Source organism: Hemitrygon akajei, chromosome 20 (assembly GCF_048418815.1).
Source record: "Hemitrygon akajei chromosome 20, sHemAka1.3, whole genome shotgun sequence".
In the NCBI taxonomy this organism is placed as follows: domain Eukaryota; kingdom Metazoa; phylum Chordata; class Chondrichthyes; order Myliobatiformes; family Dasyatidae; genus Hemitrygon; species Hemitrygon akajei.
This window is the reverse complement of record NC_133143.1, coordinates 72000677-72022053: the sequence shown is the minus strand read 5'-3', so window position 1 is coordinate 72022053 and position 21377 is coordinate 72000677.

The following is a 21377-nucleotide window of genomic DNA, read 5'->3' as shown; positions in this document are numbered from 1 at the left end:
AAATTGATCAAATCTGAAACAAATTGTGTCAAAACGTTGTGTATTTTAAACGGACCTTTTTCGTTTTGAGAAAGGTCAGAAATGGTAAATCTCAAATCGCATTGTTGAATTTTAGTGTCAGAGCCGTTCAGAATGAACGAACGGAAGGAATTCGACATCCGAAATCGAACCCGCGTGGGATTTTTTTTATGAGGTCGTTGGTAGGCGCGACTTTAAGAAATTCGGTTTCTACCGATTTAAAACTTGTTTAAAGCAAGGTCGCCGTTTGGTGAAAAAGATGCGGATCTCCCTCTCCGGAGGTGGAACCCTCCGAAAATTAGAAAGTAATTGTCAATATCATTTTTATTTTTAACCTTTCAATTGTTTCACGTGAATACAGCTGTCTGCTTTATTGGCCCAGATAGCGCGGAACGCCCTATCTAGCGCCTACCACGTTTTTTTATCCTTAAAATTAACCTTAAAAATGCAATTAAATTGCGTTAATGACTGCCAATTCTTTTGTTTCGATCGTATATGATACTCTTTCTGATTGTTACGTCCTTCTCTGGAAAATTATAGCAATCTTCATAAAGTTTATATATTTATTGATTCATAGTGAAAGACGAATAGTTTTTGTTTATATGGTATGGTATTATTAAACTATGAAAAAAAACTTGTCTAATTGTTTGTGCCCTTCGTGCTTTCCAGAGTTGGAGTAGTTAGGAACAATTGTTAATCTCTGATTCAGTTGCAAGTCTATGTAATTCTGTACTTTTGGGCACTCCATTCCTGTACAGGGTAACAAAATAATCTGCCTATTGAAAGGACAAAGAAAACTGTCCATGGAACTAATAAAGTATGGAAATACCAATTACCAATTTAATTTGGTTAAGGTTAATTGATCACTTCAAATACTAGAACTCCAGTATATAGGAACATCAAAACTGGAGATTGTGGGTGGAAATTATAACTTTAGGTCCAATGCTATTTTTAAAAACTTAATTTCAGTAGGATCTCCTGGAATAAAAGCAATGTAGAGAGAATAATATTCAAGATCTAACATTGAGGAAACTTATTTTATGGTACAATTAGAGGACAAAATCAAATTTGCAACAAATCTTAGGATTTTTTTGGTTATTCATTATCACTGACTACCTTAGAATTGGTTTTAAAACTCAAAAGTGCCAACAGTGTTCATTTAGAAGTTATCAAAAATTGGTCTCAAACCTATATCCTTAAAAGCATGTTGTTTTAATTCAGATATTGGGTTTGTGACAAAGAAAAATGTTAACTCCTTTTGTAGCTAAAGATCTGTTTGAACTTTATATACCTCACTGTTTTAATGTAAAACAAATACAATTTTTTCTGACTAACAAAATCGTAATTAAGTTTGAAAAATTTGTATTTGTGCAACTTTAGGTGGTGAGATGGAACTAGTCAACTAACTTGTATTTGTATAACTTTTAAAACTTTATTTGATTTTTCAGAGTATTTTAAAATAAAAAAAATTAAAACTCGTATGCCTTTTTTACCTTAGAATTTATAACTTTCATGATAGTTGTATTACTTTATTATAATCCTTGCTAAAAGAACAATTATTTGAAATCTTAAAATGTTTCAAATGTTGGGTGAAACCATCTTTGCATAAACACAAACAATGAAGTGGAGGTTAAACCTGATCCAATAAGTTGACTTCTCTGAACTAGTTAAATACCATGTTCTTGTGAAAAAGAAATTGATTTTTTTTAGTATTCAAGTTATTTTGGATAGTGAATTTAAATAATTGATTTATATTAAAGTGACTTTGATAGCCAAAAATTATTTTTTAAATCTACATATACAGTTTTATCGTATCACATTGTTCAACATATTTTTAAATTAGAAAATTCTTTTAAAAATTTGAAATTTAGTTAAGCATTTGTAAAAGTTTCACAATTTTATGTGGAACAATAAGTTTGAGGATTATTTTGATAATCAAAGACCAAGTGTGTTGTGTTCTTTGACATTAAATCTAAGACAAATATTTTTCTGTTTTAATGAAGAATATTCAGAATGTGATGGAAATGCTTGCATAATTCCAGTGACACCTGGATATGCAAACAGAGTGCAATTTGCCCATAGAAAATGAGGTATCTTGATTTGGGTCTGGACAGACAGCTTAAAACTATATGTGGTTGGGCTAAATAAATGAGAGTTAATTCTAAATAGGATTGGAGATGGATTTTTTAACAAGTCTACCTATACAAGGTATTAGATTTTTTCCCTTTGAGTCTGCTTTAAATAAAATTGATTATTTTGTTCAGTATGGCATTTGATTACCTTCATCTTTAATGATAAGTTGTGAAACTATCAGAATAACTGCACTGATATCTCTGCAATTGTTCTCAGAACTTCAGAATTATTGAATTATGTACAAGAATGGATTCTGGGAATCATCCATTCTGTATTCTGCAGCTTTCTATAGAAGTTAATTATATTTGCTGTTGATGCATGTGAACTTTAAGATCAATAGTGGAATCAATTTATCTATCTGTTGCATTTTATACTGAAATTATGTTTTGTTTGTTTTGAAGCAACATGTATATAAGTTCAATTATCATGAGTACTGTATTCGTTAAGAGAAAATCCACACTATTGCTGCAAAACAACAATTTTCGTAAATTGTCAATAATAAACCTGTTTCTGATGATGAATGTTTTATGTCTGTAAACAATTGTTACTATATATATTTACTTGGATGCAAATGTATTCTTTCAGTATCATGTTCTAAGCTTTTAACATTAACTTTACATATTAGTTATATAAAACATAACCAGAGTGAAGTAGTATGGTTTAAATAATTGCTAATCATTCCCAAATTGGTAAATTCAAAGACTGGAGAAATCTTATACATTATTAAAGTATTGCAACATAATAAACCCATTTAGCTCTTCTAGGAAATATAAACCTTTATGCACTTTGATACAATTGGAATGGTGTAGTGAAGGGCATTTGATGTTAGTGGTGGTAAATGACAATTGTCTTAGTCTGGAGAGCATAACTTGCTATTGACATTCTGTCTTTCAAAGCCACCATTCAACTTCAATTACAGATTGTGTTTTGACTAACTTTAATTCTAGTTATTGAGCAGTAAATATATATTTTAATTTCTGTCCCTTTTTTGTCTCTTTTTTTCAAATGGGGTCATATTTCTCTATTCCTGTGATTTTTTTAAATTTATTGGTCCTATTAGATTACTTCCATCCTCTCCATAGATGCTACCTGAGCTGCTGAGTTCCTCCAGCATTTTGTGTGTGTAACTCTTGGCTTCTAGTTCTGCGGTATCTCTTGTGTTTAGCATTTTATAATTTCTCATAATTGAAATAGTTTTTTGTTGCAAAGCATTATATCGATAGTTCTTCAGGTCAGTTAACTTTCAATATGGTATGTTATAAAAGATAATGCAGTTGTTGTGGTGGCAACAACTTTAATATGGTGCTCATGATCCAGCGTGTCAAATGGAAACCACCTTTCTCTGCTATAAGGGCCGTATGGAGACATCAGTGAAAATAATTTAGATCTATTTAAAATGTAGATGTGCAAAGAAAGGCAATAATAGTCAAAACTGGGTTAAATGTTGGGAGTGCATGGTATGAGAGAGAAAACTGATAGGTTGCTGAGATGTGGTAACCTGTCAGAGTAGGGAACAATTCATCAAGCAATACATTTTGTAACATATTCTAGTTCTTTTTGTTTTGAACAACTAAACTTGTTAGAGGAATGGAAGTGAGCTTTTCTGCTGATTCTTTTATTATTGTTGTTAATCTGATTTGAAACGATTTAAAAATAAATACATGTTAAACTGCAAAATGATGTTGTAAGCCTATGAATGGTAGTTGCTTATTTCTGACTGCCATTCTATAGCTGCATCTGAAATGCTGTATTTACAAAGCTTCATAGATCTTCTGAAGCTAGCTGTTAAAAGAGGGCAGAAGGACTACTGACAATCAGCTTTTGTTGATACTCTACTCCTTCAAGGAAAGTATTTAGTTTTTGCTCAGGAACTTAAGGGATAAAGCATTTACCTTGCTCCCACAAGCTTTGGTTAGCAATAGCTATTGAAAGTTGTATGTAATCAGTTCTAGTTGGTAATTCATATAATCACTTTTTTCATGAATTATTAGTTTGAGGTAAATGATAGAGTAACAACAAAATACATAGTTTGAATGGAGGCATATTTTGTTTTCAAATTTGGTTTATAATTGTTTAAAAATGTATGTGATAGTTACCAAGATCAATTGAAAAACTACCCTGAATAAAGACCCTTGTATGTATCACTGAAGAGTATTATTTGGTTAAGGTTCAGAATAACCAGGGTTCTTTTCAATCTAGTTTAACAATTTTTTGTTCATGGTTTCTACCAATAGTTAAACAGAAATGTCAAATAAACCATTTATCCACTGGTATCAATACTTATGTTTGAAAGAGCTATCTGTTTAGTTTCATTCCCCCTCATTCTAATACATGAATGAAATTTAGTATAGGATCTATTCTACATGAAGGGAATTCTATGCACCTTTGATTCAAATTGAAATCACCTTATATAATAAAATAATAACTATTCATGATAAAATAATTATCTGTAGAAGTTGTCTTTGATTTGTCACTTATTGTCTTAATTGGAAAAGGAATTCAGTTATTCAAATAGTTTATAAATGGTTTTGCAGGAAATTTCTGACCATGAGAAAAACTTTTTTTTTTACTTTGCCATAAATGAGTAACTATTTAAATATTTGAAAAGTAAGAATTCTTCTTCATTATGTGAAATTAAATTGAATTAGTTTGTAAAATGTTTATTAAGTTATATGGATTCAAAAGAGAACAAATTCCTTTAACAAGCTTTGCAAATGATTATTCAAAGTATTTTAATTTGAATAATTTATTTCTAAAATTTAAACTTGGATGAATACACAATTAAATTAATGGATTTGTGGCAATGTGTTTACAAAATGATTTATTCAGTCGGTAAGTTTTTATTTTATTGAGTTAATTTTATTATAGAACTAGCATCAGTTCCTTTGGAAATTAAGTATTTGTTTTGTAGATAATCTTGTAATGAACTATAAACTATCTTGGCTATTTTATTGAACTTTAATTTCATTTCTGTAGTTGGATTCACCAAAGAACCATTGAACAGTAACACAGAAAATAAAGTTGTAAATACATCTAATTCAGTGAATTATAAATTAAAGCATTAAGATGGGCAGTCAGCAAAACTAATCAAAATTGATTTTGTCATATCCCCTCTTTTGAACCACTTTTCTGATCTTTTAAATGTTGAGAGTACTAGGGAATGGTTTGTATGTTACAAGATCAAACTGTGATGAATGTTAATGGATGGAGATAAAATAAGTTTCTGTCTAAAGCGTTTGGAGTATTTTAAAATGTTCCCAAGATTATTGAAAGAACAGTCCAAAATAAATTTATTATGGAAGTATATGTATGTTACCATATACTACCCTGAGATTTATTTTCTTGTGGGCATTCAAAGTAGAGCAAAGAAATACAATAGATCAATGAAAAAACTGCACACAAAGAAGACAAAATGCAAATACAAAATCAAAATCAAATACAAAAAATTGTACAAATATCAAAAAACATAAATAGCATATGAAATGTTTCTACATAATGTTTTAATATTCCTTAATGAAAGTTGAAATGAACAATGTGTCCAGAATGAAGCACGGAACCAAACTAGAGAGTTATTCTAAATTATGATGCAAAATCCCAGAGTGTAGGTGGAATTTGAACCTCTTTTCCACTCTGCAATTGACACTTAATGTCAATTAAATAGGTATTAAACCAAAAATGTGAAGTGTGTATGTAATTGATTGGTGTATAACTTAAAAGCTGGAACAGGGAAATAGTGAATGCGATTGAATGAAATTTCAAATGCTTCACAACATACCCCTGTCGAAGACATGAGCATTAATTGATATCAGGTATGCATACAAGGCAACTTAAATTAATTATGTCAAGTTATATGAATTTTGGAAAGCAGTTTGGGAATGTGGAAATTCAGATTCCTTGTAATTACAGGAATAATACAAATACTTAGAATTTGTAAAGGCAGATGACTGAACTTGTAAGTGCTGTGGATGTGGCTGAACTGGAACATAGTGCTTTTTTTAAAATGGTGATTACAGAACAAGAATTTAAATCATAGTCTTAAATTATTATGAAGTAGAAAATAAAAGCATAAAAATCAATCGTGATAAATGAAAGTACTGTACTTGCAAAGAATATTTGTTAATCTGTAATAAAAGTGAGAAATTGTCAACATTGTAATGTGCTAATTTCTTAGATGTGTTCCTTTTTCATTTGAAGTATCTTCAAATACCAAGTGTAGAGGTAGTAATATTGGTTATTTTTGGTTAACTTAATATCAAGACAACAAAAATCTGTACTCGATTTTGGTGATTACAGATCACCATTATGAGTAATCTAAATTTGTGCCAATGCCCTGGCCATGTCAGAATGTACAGTTGACAGAACCACAGTACTCAAGACTTTGAAAATGAATGAAGGAAGATTTGGAGGAGTGTTGGGAAGGGATAAAGAACCAAATGAATAGTAATTTTGATTATGATGGAGACCCTATATTTCAAAAAGCAATGTGTAGATTTGGAAAGGTTGTGAAGTGATTTAATATATGTGAACCAGATCATGACAGATTTTTTATATTTGCCAATGACTCAAGGGCTAGGGTGACGAATTCCAAATAATGGGCAAACAAAAGTGAGCTGCTTTGCAGACTCAGCTTCAAATTGCATACTATAAGGGTAGAAACAGGATTAGTTGAGGTTTTCAAAAGGTAATTATAGGAACCGGGAATAACCTGCAAAAAGGGAGACAGAACTGGTTAGCCCATAAGACACAGGAGCAGAATTAAGCCTTTCAGCCCATCGAGTGTACTCTGCCATTCCATCATGGCTGATCCCGGATCCCACTTAATCCCATGCATCTGCCTTCTCACCATATCCTTTGATGCCCTGACTGATTAGGAAACTATCAACTTCTGCCTTAAATATACCCACAGACTTGGTCTCCACCACAGTCTGTGGCAGATCATTCCATGGATTTACTACTCTCTGGTTTTTTAAAAAAAGTTCTCCTTAAAATTGAGATGCAACCCTTTAGAACAGAATTAAGGCTGTGCCCTCTAGTTCTGGATACCTCCACCATAGAAAACACCCTCTCCACATCCACCTTATCTTGTCCTTTCAACACTTAGTAGGTTTCAATGAGATCTCCCCGCATTCTTCTAAATTCCAGTGAGTACGGGCCTAAAGCTGCCAGAAGCTCCTCATATGTAACACACACAAAATGCTGGGAGAACTCAGCAGGCCAGGCAGCATCTATGAAAAAGAGTACAGTCAACGCTTCAGGCCAAAACTCTTCAGCTCCTTGTATGTTAACTTAATCGTTCCCAGAATCATTCTCATGAACCTTCTCTGGACTCTCTCCAATGACAACACATCCTTTCTGTGATTTGGGGCTCAAAACTGTTGACAATACTCCAAGTGTGGCCCGACTAGAGTCTTATAAAGCCTCAGCATTATCTCTTCACTTTTATATTCTGAAATATTGCTCTACAAGGAATTAACATGGACTCCAGGCTGAATGGCCACATGCAGTAACAGTTCTCTGATGCAATGTTAAAAGCTTTTGTCAGAAATGTTGCAATAGTGTCTTAAACTGTGCACTTTTCATGATGTTCTGTCTACAACTTGAATGTTGCACTTCCCATGTTGCTTAAAATACAAATGTTGCAAAAGTGAAGTAGATTTTTTTGACTGTACAGCAATGTGTATTGTTACCCAAATGAGGGAGTGTCTATATATTAGATGGAAATGTAACTCATTTTGTATGACCGGTATCCATGGTACCTTTGACAGATTTGTTACTAATTATTAGCATTTTAGACTGCATCTACCCAAGATGGATTAGAAGATACATATAATATTCTTTAATATGTTCAAAATAGGGAACAAAAAATGTTAGTTTGAAAGTTATAAAATTGAAACTGATAGTTTTTAAATATGTACTGACTAAGTTGATTTGAGCAGATGAGAATATTAAAAGGAGCAAAATTTAACAAATCAAAATAGATCTGCTCTGGTATTTTTGGAATCATGGTACGTGTATTTTAAAAGTGCTTATTAAGAAAGTTTGATAAATAATCTAACTATGGATGTCAAAGTAAAATACATGGGTAGTTGGAAATATGTGACATTAACAGGAAACAAATAATTAGGAAAAACACACATAAAATGCTGGAGGAACTCAACAAGTCATGCAGCATCTATGGAAGTGAATAAGCAGTCGACGTTTCAGAGTAAGAGCCTTCATCAGGACTTGGCCTGACATGCAGACTGTTTATTCCCCTCCATAGATGCTGCCTGACCTGCTTAATTCCTCCAGCATTTTGTGTGTATTGCTCCAGACTATGTTTTGTGTTACTAATAATTGGGAATACCTACAGAGCAAATGTTGATGAACTTGCAAAACTGGTGTTCGAATCAACAGCATGTACATTCACATTTAATCTGATTCAAAGATCAGTATCACATCAGGATAGTTGTACTGCAAACTTTTCAGTGTAAGTCCTCTATTCAGGTACAATCTTTTCAAAGTGAAAGTTGGTACCTTTGGAGCTGACAGACAAATTATACAGATACTAGATATATAAAATCCAAATAAACACAAAATGCTGAAATGTCTGTAGAGAGAGAGAAACAGAGTTCATGTCTCTTGTGATTCCATGGATTTCAATAACACATTTATGCACAGCATCCAGAGTATTTGCGAATTTCTGTATCTAGCTCCTCGTGTTTAACTCTGCATACATTTGATAATTTGATGTTTCTGCCTAAAGAGAGAAATATGCACATTACTCCTCGTTTCTTTTGACTGCAAAAGGATTACTCTGACACCCCACACCAAGTATTGTTCATGAAGAACATTAACTGTTCTTCAGTTAGTGGAGTAATTTTTCCATTTAGAATTGAATCTGATAGCTTTAGACAAGAACTAGATAACCAAGATGTGCATTGAGCTCCAAAACAAGGAAACAAATGGCTTAGGATGTAAAATATTGGTGAGACAATTAAATCTCAAACCTAGTAGACACAAAGTTATTAGTATGACAGTATACTCTGATTGGGATCTGGATTAATTAGAATTTTGCACAAGTATTTTATAGTAATTGAGTCTTTTATGTTGATGTTGTGACTTGGTAAATTCATCACAGCTAGTTTAAATTTGTAAATTAAGTAGAAAACAAACTATACAACTACAGGAGAAAGTACTTCCATCTATAGTGAGAAGTGTAAGATGATGGCACGTTGAATGAACAGAAATAAATGTAGACAAATTTAATATAATGTTTCAAAATATACATAAAAATGAAACATCTCAAACATTCAATACTAAAGGTTTAACATACGAATAAATCATATCAACAAAGCTGCTGTAGATTGATCCTGAGATTCTTTAAAAAATAGAAAAGGCTCCCATGATATTTCAGAGGTAATAAATGGTTACTTTACATGAATCCTCATCAAATTATGTTGTTTAATAACTATTGCTATTGACCAAGGCTATATTAATTTGTTATTGAAGATTATGGTGACCCAGTAACACTTGCTTGGAGTTTTTTTAATGGGTATCAAACACAATGAACTTTGCCCAATTTACGAACGGTTGTCCTATAGAAAATGCAGATTTATTTTGAGAACACGAATGTAAATGAAATTAATGATAGAAATGCCATAAATTATATTCATAAATCTGGACAGGAGCAAATACTGTCATTAGGGATTAAACAATGATATTTATTCTTCAAAAACAGTGCTGAAACTTCTTTAAACTTTCAACTTTTCAAAGAGAATTTGAACCTTTGTAGTGAGAATTTGTTGTTTAGAAAATGCAATTAACAGAATTAGTATGTTTACAGGTGATATGAAGATTGGTGGTGTTGTGGATAGTGTAGATAGCTGGCAAAAAATACAACAGGATATAGATCAGTTACAGATATGGGCAGAGAAATGGCAGATGGAGTTTCACTGAGCCAAATGTGAAGTATTACACCTTGATACATCAACGTTGATGAGCAGAGGGATTTTGGGGTCCAAGCTCACAGCTCCCTGAAAGTGGATATGGAGGTTAATAGAGTGGTTAAGAAGGCATATGGCATGCTTGCCTTTATTAGTCAAGGCATTGAATTCAAAAGTAGGAAGTTATGTTGCAGCTTTATAAAACTCCAAGTTGGACTAACTTGGTTGTTTTCCCTGAAGCAACAGAGGCTGAGTTGAGATCAGAATTGAGGGGCAACCCTTTAGAACAGAGGTAAGAAGAATTTTTTTTTATCCAAAGAGTAGTGAATCTGTAAAATGCTCTGCCACAGACTGCGATGGAGGCCAGGTCCATGGGTATATTTAAGGTGGAAATTGATCTTTTCCTGATCGGTCAGGAGTTCAAAGGATATGGCGAGAAGGCAGGTGTATGGGATAGAGTGGGATCTGGGGTCAGTCATGATAGAATGGCAGAGCAGACTTGATGGGCTGAATAGCCTAATTCTGCTCCTATGTCTTATGGTCTTATCTGATAGAGGTTTATAAGATTATAAGAGACATATTTAGGGTAGACAGTATTCTTTTCCAAGGGTTAAAATGTCTAATACCAGAGGGCATGCATTGAAGGTGAAAGGGGGTAATGTTACAGGAGATGTGAGGGGCAAGCTTTTTACACAGAGAACAGTGTGTGACCAGGGTGGTGATAGAGGCATGTGCATTAGGGACTCTTAAGAAAGGTTTAGATAGGCAGAGGAATGTGAAGAACATGGAAGGATATCAGCATTGTATAGGATGTGTGAATTAGTTTAGTTTGCCATTTGATTAGAAATTTAGTTGTTTAGCACAACATTGTGGGCTGAAGGGCCTGTTCCTGTGTTGTTCTGTTTGATGTTCTCAAATGCTGAACTTTTGACCAAATTAGTGGAAATTGTGACTGAGCTACATTTTTCATCAATCAGTCCCCATGTCCCACTGGAGGTCACAGCAATCTGAAAGTAATCTTCAGTAAAGGAAGAATCTCAGAAGAGAATTAAGAGATAAGATTATTCTAGCGTGCATTAAATTGTAGTTCTATAAACTTGAGTGAAAAAGGTGCACAGATTGAAATTTTTAAAAAGATCAATACTAAGGATAATACAAGGACTTCTTGATACAAAGAGATTAAGCACACTGAACTGACTCTCAGATTAAACACACAGAACTGACTGTCAGATTAAACACATAGAACTAACTCAGATAAAACACAGAGAATTGACTATCATATTAAAGCCACAGAACTGTCTCTAAATTTAAACACAGAAAAGACACAGGTTAAACACACTGAACTGATTCTCAGATTAAACAGAGATCTGACTCTCATATTAAACACAGAAAATTGACTCTCAAGTGAAACATGAAGAGCAACTCAGGTTAAACAGAGAACCAACTCTCAATTTGACACAACCGATACTCAGGCTAAGCACAGTGAACTGACTCTCAGATTAAACACAGGGAATTGACACAGGCTAAAGGCAGAGAACTTGACTGTCACATTAAGCACACAGAATTGACTCTCAGATTAAACACAGAACTGATTCTGAATTTAAACATAAAGAACCAACCCTCAGATTAAACACTGAGAACTGACTCAGATTAAACACAGAGAAATGACTCTCAGATTAAACAAACAGAACTGACTCAGATTAAACACAGAGAACTGACTCAGATTAAACACACTGAACTGACTCACGTATTAAACAAAACTGATTCTGAATTTAAACATTAAGAAGTGACTCTCAGAATAAACACAAAGAACTGATTATCAGGTTAAACACAGACGAATGACTCAGGTCAGACACAGAGAACTGACTCTCAGATTAAACACGCAGAATTGACTGTCAGATTAAACACATAGAACTAACTCTCAGATAAAACACAGAGAATTGACTTTCATATTAAAGACACAAAACTGTCTCTAAATTTAAACACAGAAAAAACACAGGTTAAACACACTGAACTTTCAGATTAAGCACAGAGACCTGACTCTCAAGTGAAACACGAAGAGCAAATCAGGTTAAACAGATAATCAGCTCTTAGTTTGACACAACCGATACTCAGATTAAACACGGAATTGACACAGGCTGTAGTCAGAAAACTGACTGTCACATTAAACACACAGAACTGATTCTCAGGTAAAACACTGAGAACTGACTCTCAGATTAAGCACAGGGAACCAACTCTCAGATTAAACTGAGAGAACAGACTCTCAGATTAACCACAGAGAACTGATTCTCAGATTAAGCACATGGAACCAACTCTCAGATTAAACACAGAACTGATTCTCAGATTAGATACAAAGAACTAACTCACACGTTAAATACAGAGAACTGACTCTCAGATTAAAGACAGAGAACTGACTCAGGTTAAACACGGGGGACTAACTGTCAGATTAAACACTCTGAACTCCCTCTCAGATTAAAAACATAACTGATATTGGTTAAACACAGATAACTGACTCTCAGATTAATCACAGAGAACTGATTCAGATTAAATACACTGAACTGACTCAGAGTAAACACACTGAATTGACGCTTAAGTTGAATACAAAGAACTGATTCTCAGGTTAAACACAGAGAACCAACTCACAGGTTAAACACAGAACTGGCAGTCAGGTTAAACACGCAGAACTGAGTCTCAGTCAAACACACCAAAATAACTCTCAAATAAAATGCAAAGAACTGATTCTCAGGTTAAACATGGAAAACTGACTCTCAGGTTAATCACAAAGAACCAACACAGGTTAAACAGAGAATCAATTCTGAGATTAAATACAGAGAACCAACTCTCAGATTAAACACAGAGACTGATCCTGAATTGAAACATAAAGAACCAACCCTCAGATTAAACACAGAACACTGACTCTCAGGTTAAACACAGAACTGACCTTTGGATGAAACACACTGAACTGACTCTCAGATTAAACAAACAGAACTGACTCTCAGATTAAACACAGAGAACTGACACAGTTCAAGCACAAAGTTCCGACTCTCAGATTGTACACAGAGAACTGAGACAGGTAAAGCATAGAGAACTTGAAAGGGTAAAACACAGAACACTGACTCTCAGATTAAACACACAGAATTGACTCTCAGATTAAACACAGAGAATTGACTCTCATATTAAACGTACAGAAATGTCTCTCAGGTTAAACACAAAGAACCGTCTCAGGTCAAACAGAGAGAACTGACCGTCAGATTAAACAGCCAGAACATTGACTGCATTCTTATCCATAGATGCTGCCTGGCCTGCTGAGTTCCTCCAGCATTTTGTGTGTGTTGCTCAGATTTGCAGCATCTGCAAATTTGCTCTTGTTAATATCACTGGCATTTGTTATGAAATTATACTATAAATAATATCTTGAACAAATACCAGTCTAATTATCACACCTTGTAGTTACCATAAATCAAGACCATACTATAGACCATATCCTGGCACTTATCCCTGCAAATGGCCTAAGAGCTACACCTGCCCATACACCTCCCTCACCTCCATTCAGGGCCCCAAACAGTCCTTCCGGGTAAGGCATACTTTATCTGTGAATCTGCTGGGGCCATCTATTGTGTGCAGTGCTCTTGATGTAGCCTCCTCTACTTTGGTGAGACCCATCATAAATTAGGGGACCACTTCATCGAGCACCTCCGCACCATCCACCACAAGTGGGACTTCCCGGTGTCCAAATATTTTAATTCTGATTCCTATCCCTACTCTGACATATTGTGCCAAGATGTGGCCACCCTCAGGGCGGAGGAGCAACACCTTATATTCCATCTGGGTAGCCTCCAACCTGATGGCATAAATATGAATTTCTCCTACTGATAAAAAATACCCCCTCCACTTCCTTTATTCTGCACTCTGACCTTCTCATCCGCCTGTTAATTCCCACCTGGATGCCTTCCTCCTTCCCTTTCTCCTATAGTCCATGCTCCTCCTATTAGATTCCTTCCTCTCCAGCCCTTTATCTTTCCCACCCACCTGCCTTCATCTATCATAGAAACATAGAACATAGTAAACCTATAGCACAATACAGGCCCTTAGGCTCACAAAGCTGTGCCGAATATGTCCTTACCTTAGAACGACCTAAGCTTACCCATAGCCCTCTATTTTTCAAAGCTCCATGCTCCATATCACCTTCCATTTAGCCTCTTTCCTCACCCTCACCTTCTTATTCTGGCATCTTGCCCCTTCCTTCTAAGTACTGAAGAAGAGCATCACATGCTAATCTCATTACTTCACAAGATCGAACAGGAAAGACAAAATGGGTATTTTTCAGGCATTGATGGTATAATAATGCACTCATAGGGGATGAAAAACAATGCAACTTAACATCTTCCATTGAAGGTCATGCTGCTGCAACAAGTGAATATGTGTCTCACCTTCCATCAGACAAAGTTTCTCAAATTCCAAGGCATGTTTTGACTACGTGTATACCAAAGGACCCACAAGATGATGTGAAACCAAATGACAGTGTGTCAAATATCAGTGCCTAAACTTCCGTTGCAGGAAGAAAATTTTCTGTATCTACTACCTCTTCTGCATGCATTAAAGCAGAGGCTGATTTAGCTGTATTAATTGCACGTCAGCAATTACTGAAGGACAAACATGCTCTGGAAGTGCAAGAGCAACAGCTATGGAAAAGGAAGGACCAGCTTAAGTTGGAGGAAAAAACTGCTACACAGGTGGCCAGAGTTAATGTGCAAAGGGTTTCAAGTGAAGCAAGTGCTGAGAATGCTCCAGCAGGACAGTGCCATGGTGTGAGTTCCTTTATTGAAAAGACACAGAGAGAAACAAAAACATTCAAAGTCCGTGTTGATTCATTTGTTCCTCAGGTATCTGTGAAACATGAGCTAGACCCCCATCAGGTAGTTCAGGGTGTTTTTTTCTTGTCCTGCACTAATGAGGCACTTTGAACCTATGTCATGTCCAACAGCACAAAATGCTCGTGGGAACATTCACTTACAGAATGGAAACATGCTTGCTTCAGTGAACAGAGGTCAAAATACTATTAATGATATTATGTAGAAGCAAAATGAAATAACAATCTTATTGGCAAAACAACAACAAATCTCATCTTTGCCTAAAAGAGAGATTTAGATCTTCTATGGAGATCCTTTGCAATACCATGCACTCATGAAAGCCTTTGAAAATACTGTAGAAGCAAGACTGACAGCTGTAGTGACAGCTACTATTTCCTTCCTCAACAAGAGAAAATCTTCAGATGCTGGAAATCCAAGCAACGCACACAAAATGCTGGTGGAACTCAGCAGGCCAGGCAGCATCTATAGAAAAGAGTTACTCTACTCTAATATTGATGCATCTGATATTAGTTTCTCCTTCTCAAATTTCCGGATGAATTCAATTATATTATGATCATTTGCCCTGAAGGGTTCTATCTCCCGTTGTAACTTGTAGATCACATTCTTGCTACTGTTTGGGGCTCTGTATACAACTCTCATCAGGGTATTTTTACCCTTGCAGTTCCTTAGCTCTATCCACAATGATTCAACACCTTCTGATCCTATGTCCCCTCTTTCTAATACAGTAATTTGATTTCATTTTTTACCAACAGAGTAATGCCACCTTCTCAGTCTTCCTGCCTGTCGTTTTGATACAATGTGCATCCTTGGACATTAAGCTCTCAGCTATGATCTTCTTTCAGCCACAATTCAGTGATGCCTACGACATCATACATGCCAATCTGTAACTGTGTAACTGTGTTCCAATGTGACAGGGAAGTTATGGTAGGGTTCAGGAACCGTGATGTACAAAGGCTGTAATAAATCTAGTCAAGAAGAAAAGAAAAGCTTACAAAAGGTTCAGACACCTAGGTAATGTTAGAGATCTAGAAGATTATAAGGCTACTAGGAAGGAGCTTAAGAAGGGAATTAGGAGAGCCAGAAGGGGCCATGAGAAGGCCTTGGCGGGCAGAGTTAAGGAAAACCCCAAGGCATTCTACAAGTATGTGAAGAGCAAAAGGATAAGACATGAAAGATTAGGACCTATCAAATGTGACAGTGGGAAAGTGTGTATGGAGGAAATAGCAAAGGTACTTAATGAGTACTTTACTTCAGTATTCACTATGGAAGAGGATCTTAGTGATTGTGATGACTTGCAGCAGACTGAAAAGCTTGAGCATGTAGATATTAAAAAAGAGGATGTGCTGAAGCTTTTGGAAAGCATCAAGTTGGATAAGTCACCGGGTCCAGGCAAAATGTACCCCCAGGCTACTGTGGGAGGCGAGGGAGGAGATTGCTGAGCCTCTGGTGATGATCTTTGCATCATCAATGAGGACAGGAGAGGTTCTGGAAAATTGGAGGGTTGTGGATGTTGTTCCTTTATTCAAGAAAGGGAGTAGAGATAGTCCAGGAAATTATAGACCAGTGAGTCTTACTTCAGTGGTAAGTTGATGAAGATCCTGAGGGGCAGGACTTATCAACATTTGGAGAAGTATAATATGATTAGGAGTAGTTGGTATGGCTTTATCAAGGGAGGTCGTGCCTTACAAGCCTGATTGAATTTTTTGAGGATGTCACTAAACACATTGATGAAGGAAGAGCAGTAGATGTAGTGTATATGGATTTTAGCAAGGCATTTGATAAGGTTCCCCATGCAAGGCTTATTGAGAAAGTAAGGAGGCATGGGATCCAAGGGGACATAGCTTTGTGGATCCAGAACTGACTTGCCCACAGAAGACAAATAGTGGTTGTAGACGGTCATATTCTGCATGGAGGTCAGTCATCAGTGGAGTGCCTCAGGGATCTGTTCTGGGACCCTTACTCTTCATGATTTTTATAATTGACCTGGATGAGGAAGTGGAGGGATGGGTTAGTAAGTTTGCTGATGACACAAAGGTTGGAGGTGTTGTGGATAGTGTGGAGGGCTGTCAGAGGTTACAGCGGGACATTGATAGGATGCCAAACTGGGCTGAGAAGTGGCAGATGGAGTTCAACCCAAATAACTGTGAAGTGGTTCATTTTGGTAGATCAAATATAATGGCAGAATATAGTATTAATGGTAAGACTCTTGGCAGTGTGGAGGATCAGAGGGATCTTGGGGTCTGAGTCCATAGGATGCTCAAAGCAGCTGTGAAGGTTAACTCTGTGGTTAGGAAGGCGTCTGGTGTATTGGCCTTCAGCAATCGTAGAATTGAATGTAGGAGCTGAGAGGTAATGTTGCAGCTATATAGGACCCTGGTCAGACCCCACTTGAAGTGCTGTGCTCAGTTCTGGTCTCACTACAGGAAGGATGAGGAAGCCATAGAAATGGTGCAGAGGAGATTTACAATGATGTTGCCTAGATTGGGGAGCATGCCTTATGAGAATAGGTTGAGCGAACTCGGTCTTTTCTCCTTGGAGCGAAGGAGGATGAGAGGTGACCTGATAGAGGAGTACAAGATGATGGATAGTCAGAGGCTTTTTCCCAGGGCTAAAATTGTTGCCACAAGAGGACACAGGTTTAAGGTGTTGGGGAGTAAGTACAGAGGAGATGTTAGGGGTAAGTTTTTTATTCAGAGAGTGGTGAGTGCATGGAATGGGCTGCCGGCGACAGTGGTGGAGGTGGATATGATAGGGTCTTTTAAGAGGCTTTTAGATAAGTACATGGAGATTAGTAAAATAAAGGGCTATAGGTAAGCATAGTAATTTCTAAGGTAGGGACGTATTCGGCACAACTTTGTGAGCCGAAGGGCCTGTATTGTGCTGTAGGTTTTCTATGTTTCTAAGTTCATTGGCCTTATTCCTTATACTGAGCGCATTCAAATATAACTCCTTTAGTCCTGTATTCACACTTTTTGATTTTGTCCACCTTTTACATTGCAACTCATCCTGTTGACTGTAATTCTGCCCTATCAACAGCCTCTCCTCACTATACATTGCCTCTGTTTGTAAACCAGCTATCTCATCTTCAGCAGTATCACTCCAGTTCCCATCTTCTTGCCAAATTGGTTTAAACCCTCCTGAACAATTTTAGTCAACCTGCTTACAAGGATATTGGACCCCTCTCAAGTTCACATGTAACCTGTCCCCTTTGTACAGGTCATACCTTCCCCAGAAGAAATCCCAATGATCCATAAATCTGTACTCTTGACTGGCAGCAATCCAGAGATACTACCCTGGAGGTCCTGCTTCTCAGCTTTCTGCCTAGCTCCCTAAAATCTCTTTTCAGGACCTCCTCAACTTGTCTACCTATGTCATTGGTGCTAATATGCACCAAGACTTCTGTCTGGTCACTCTTGCACTTGAGAATGCCATGGAAATGATCCGAGACATCACTGATCTGGGCACCAGGGAGACAACATAGCATCTGGGTGTCTCTATTGCACCCACAGAACCTCATCTCTGTTCCTCTGATTACGGAATCTCCTATCTATACTGCAGTCCTCTTCACCTCTTTGCTCTTCTGAGCCACATCACTGGACTCAGTGCCAGAGACCCAGACACTTTCGCTCCCTCTGGTAGATTGTCTCCCTCAAAAGTATCTAAAGTTGTATACTTACTATTGAGGGGAATGATCACAGGTGTACTCTGCAATGGCTGTGCATTTCCTCTCTCAGGCAAGATTTTCCCTTGAGGAAACCATGCTGATAACAGCCTGTTTTATCATGTGCCTCCAAGTACCCCACAACTACATCCTTACAATCGACTCCAACTTCTTCTCTAACACAGAGGTCAGATTTATTGGCCTATAATTTCCTTCCTTCTGCCTCAATCCCTTCATGAAGAGTGGAGTGACATTTGCAATTTTCTATTCCACTGGAACCAATGCCAGTATCTAGTGATTCTTGAAAGATCATTACTAATGCCCCCACAATCACTTCAGTCACCTCTTTCAGAACCCTAAGGTGTACACCAATTAGTCCAGATGATTTATCTACCTTCAGACATTTCATTGTCCCAAGCACCTTCTTCCTAGTAATGGCACCTTCACACACTTCTTCCTCCTGACATTCTTGAAATTCCACTATACTGCTAGTTCTACAGTGAAGACAGATGCAAAATACTTATTCAGTCCATCCGCAATTTCCTTGTCCGCCATTACTACCACTCCAGCATCAATTTCAGCAGTCCAATATCTACTCTCACCTCTCTTTTGCACTTTATATATCTGAAGAAACTTGTGGTATCCTCTTTCTGTTAGTTTTTAAAAGCTTCCCAATCTTCTAATTTCCCACTAATTTTGCTGTATTATATTCCTTCTCTTTGGCTTTTATGTTGCTTTTACTTCTCTTGTCAGCCATGGCTGCATCATCTTGCCTTTAGAATATTTCTTCTGCTTTTGGAAAAATCTAGCCTGCACCTTCTGAATTGTTCCCAGAAATTCTAGTCATTACTGCTTTGCCATCATCCCTGCTAGTGTTCCAATCCAATCAATTAGGTCAGCTCCTCTCTCATTCCTCTATAATTCCCTTTACTCCATGGTAATACTGATACATCTGACTTTAGCTTCTCCTTCTCAAATTTCAGGGTGAATTTAATCACATTATGATCACTGACCACTAAGGGTTGCTTTACTTTAAACTTTCCTTTTTTGACTGCACAGACATCAGAGACCTAATGAACTTTGGAGTGCAAATATAAAAAGAGCAGTCTTGGATAAATCCGATCTTTTTTTGGCGGCTCAGGGGCAGGGAGTGAGAGTGTTGGTGTTAGAGCCCTATGGAAGTCAGGAGAGAGGGTGTAAAAGGAGGAGATTCGAGCAAGGCTGGTCTTTCTGGGCAGTGTAGGCTTGGTAAGTGTTGGCATTAGAGGCCTAAATGGAGCTGCAAATGAAAGGAAAGTAGGCTCAAGTGAAGTGGCTATTGTCAGAGTGTGCCGGTGATAGAGTGGGTTTGGCTTAACAGGCTTCAGTGCGAACAGGCAGAGGCACAGCTAAAAAGAGGTAAGCCAATTTTTTAGTATGGAGTAGTCAAGATGGAAAGCTCCTCCTGTTCGATGTGGGAATTCAGGATACCTGATGGTTTCCCTGATCTGTGGGAGTGCACCCAACTGACCAGGTAAAATAGTTGGAGCTGGAGTTGGATGTGCTCAGGATCATTCGGAACGCTGAAGATATTACAGATGACACCTTTGAAGAGGTGGTCACATCCAGAATACAGCCTTTGGACAGTAGATGCGTAACCACTAGGAGAGGTAAGGGAATTAAGAAGTCAGTGCAGGGTTCCCCTGTGGCTATTCCCCTCAGTAACAGTATACTCCTTAGGATACTGCTGGGGGGATTACAGCAGCAGCAGTCAGGCTGGTGGCACTGTGGCGGGCTTGATGCTCAGCAGGGAGGGTAAAATCAGGCAGAGTGGTAGTTACAGGGAACTCAAAATTTAGGGGGACAGAAAGGAAATTCCGTGTCTGCAAAAGAGACACAAGGTGTGTTGCCTCCCCAGTGCTAGGGTCTATTATGTATCAGAGTAGCTGCAGGATATTCTCAAGAGGGAAGGGGAACGGCTAGAGGTTGTTGTTCATATTGGCACCAATGACAGAAAAGGGGAAGAGATCCTACACAGTGAGTATATAGAGCTAGGGAAGAGGCTGTAGAGAAGGACCTCCAGGGTAGTTATCTCAGATTACTCCTGGTGCCGCAGGCTAGTGCTGGTAGAAATGGAGTGAAAGCATGAATGAAAGAGTGGCTGAGGAGATGGTGCAGGGGACAGGGTTTCAAGTTCTTGGATCCTTGGAACCTTTTCCGGGGAAGGGGTAACCTGTACAAGTTGGACAGGATGCACCCAGACTGGAGGAGAACGAATATCCTGGCTGGGAGATTTGCTGATGCTACTTGGCAGTTTAATCACAAACAAGAGAAAATTTGCAGATGCTGGAAATCCAAGCAACACACACAAAGTGCTGGAGGAACTCAACAGGCCAGGCAGCATCCATGGAAAAGAGTAAACAGTCGACGGTTCAGAATGAGACTCTTTATCAGAACTGGAGAAAAAGATGAGGTCAGAGAAGAAGGTGGGTGGGAGTGGAGGAAAAAATACTATGTAGCAGGTGATAGGTGAAACCGGGAGAGGGGAAGAGATATTTATATTTCCTCCTCCCCTCCCTCACTTTCTTACACTGACTTCTCATCTTATGGAATGCTTGCTTTTATGAGTTGAGGCATTGAGGTCAAAAGTCATGAGGTTACGTTGCAACTTTATAAAACTCTGGTTAGGCCACATCTGGAGTATTGTGTATATTTCTGGTTTCCCAACTATAGAAAGGATGTTGAGGCTTTGGAGAGGGTGCAGAAGAGGTTTACTAGGATGATGACTAG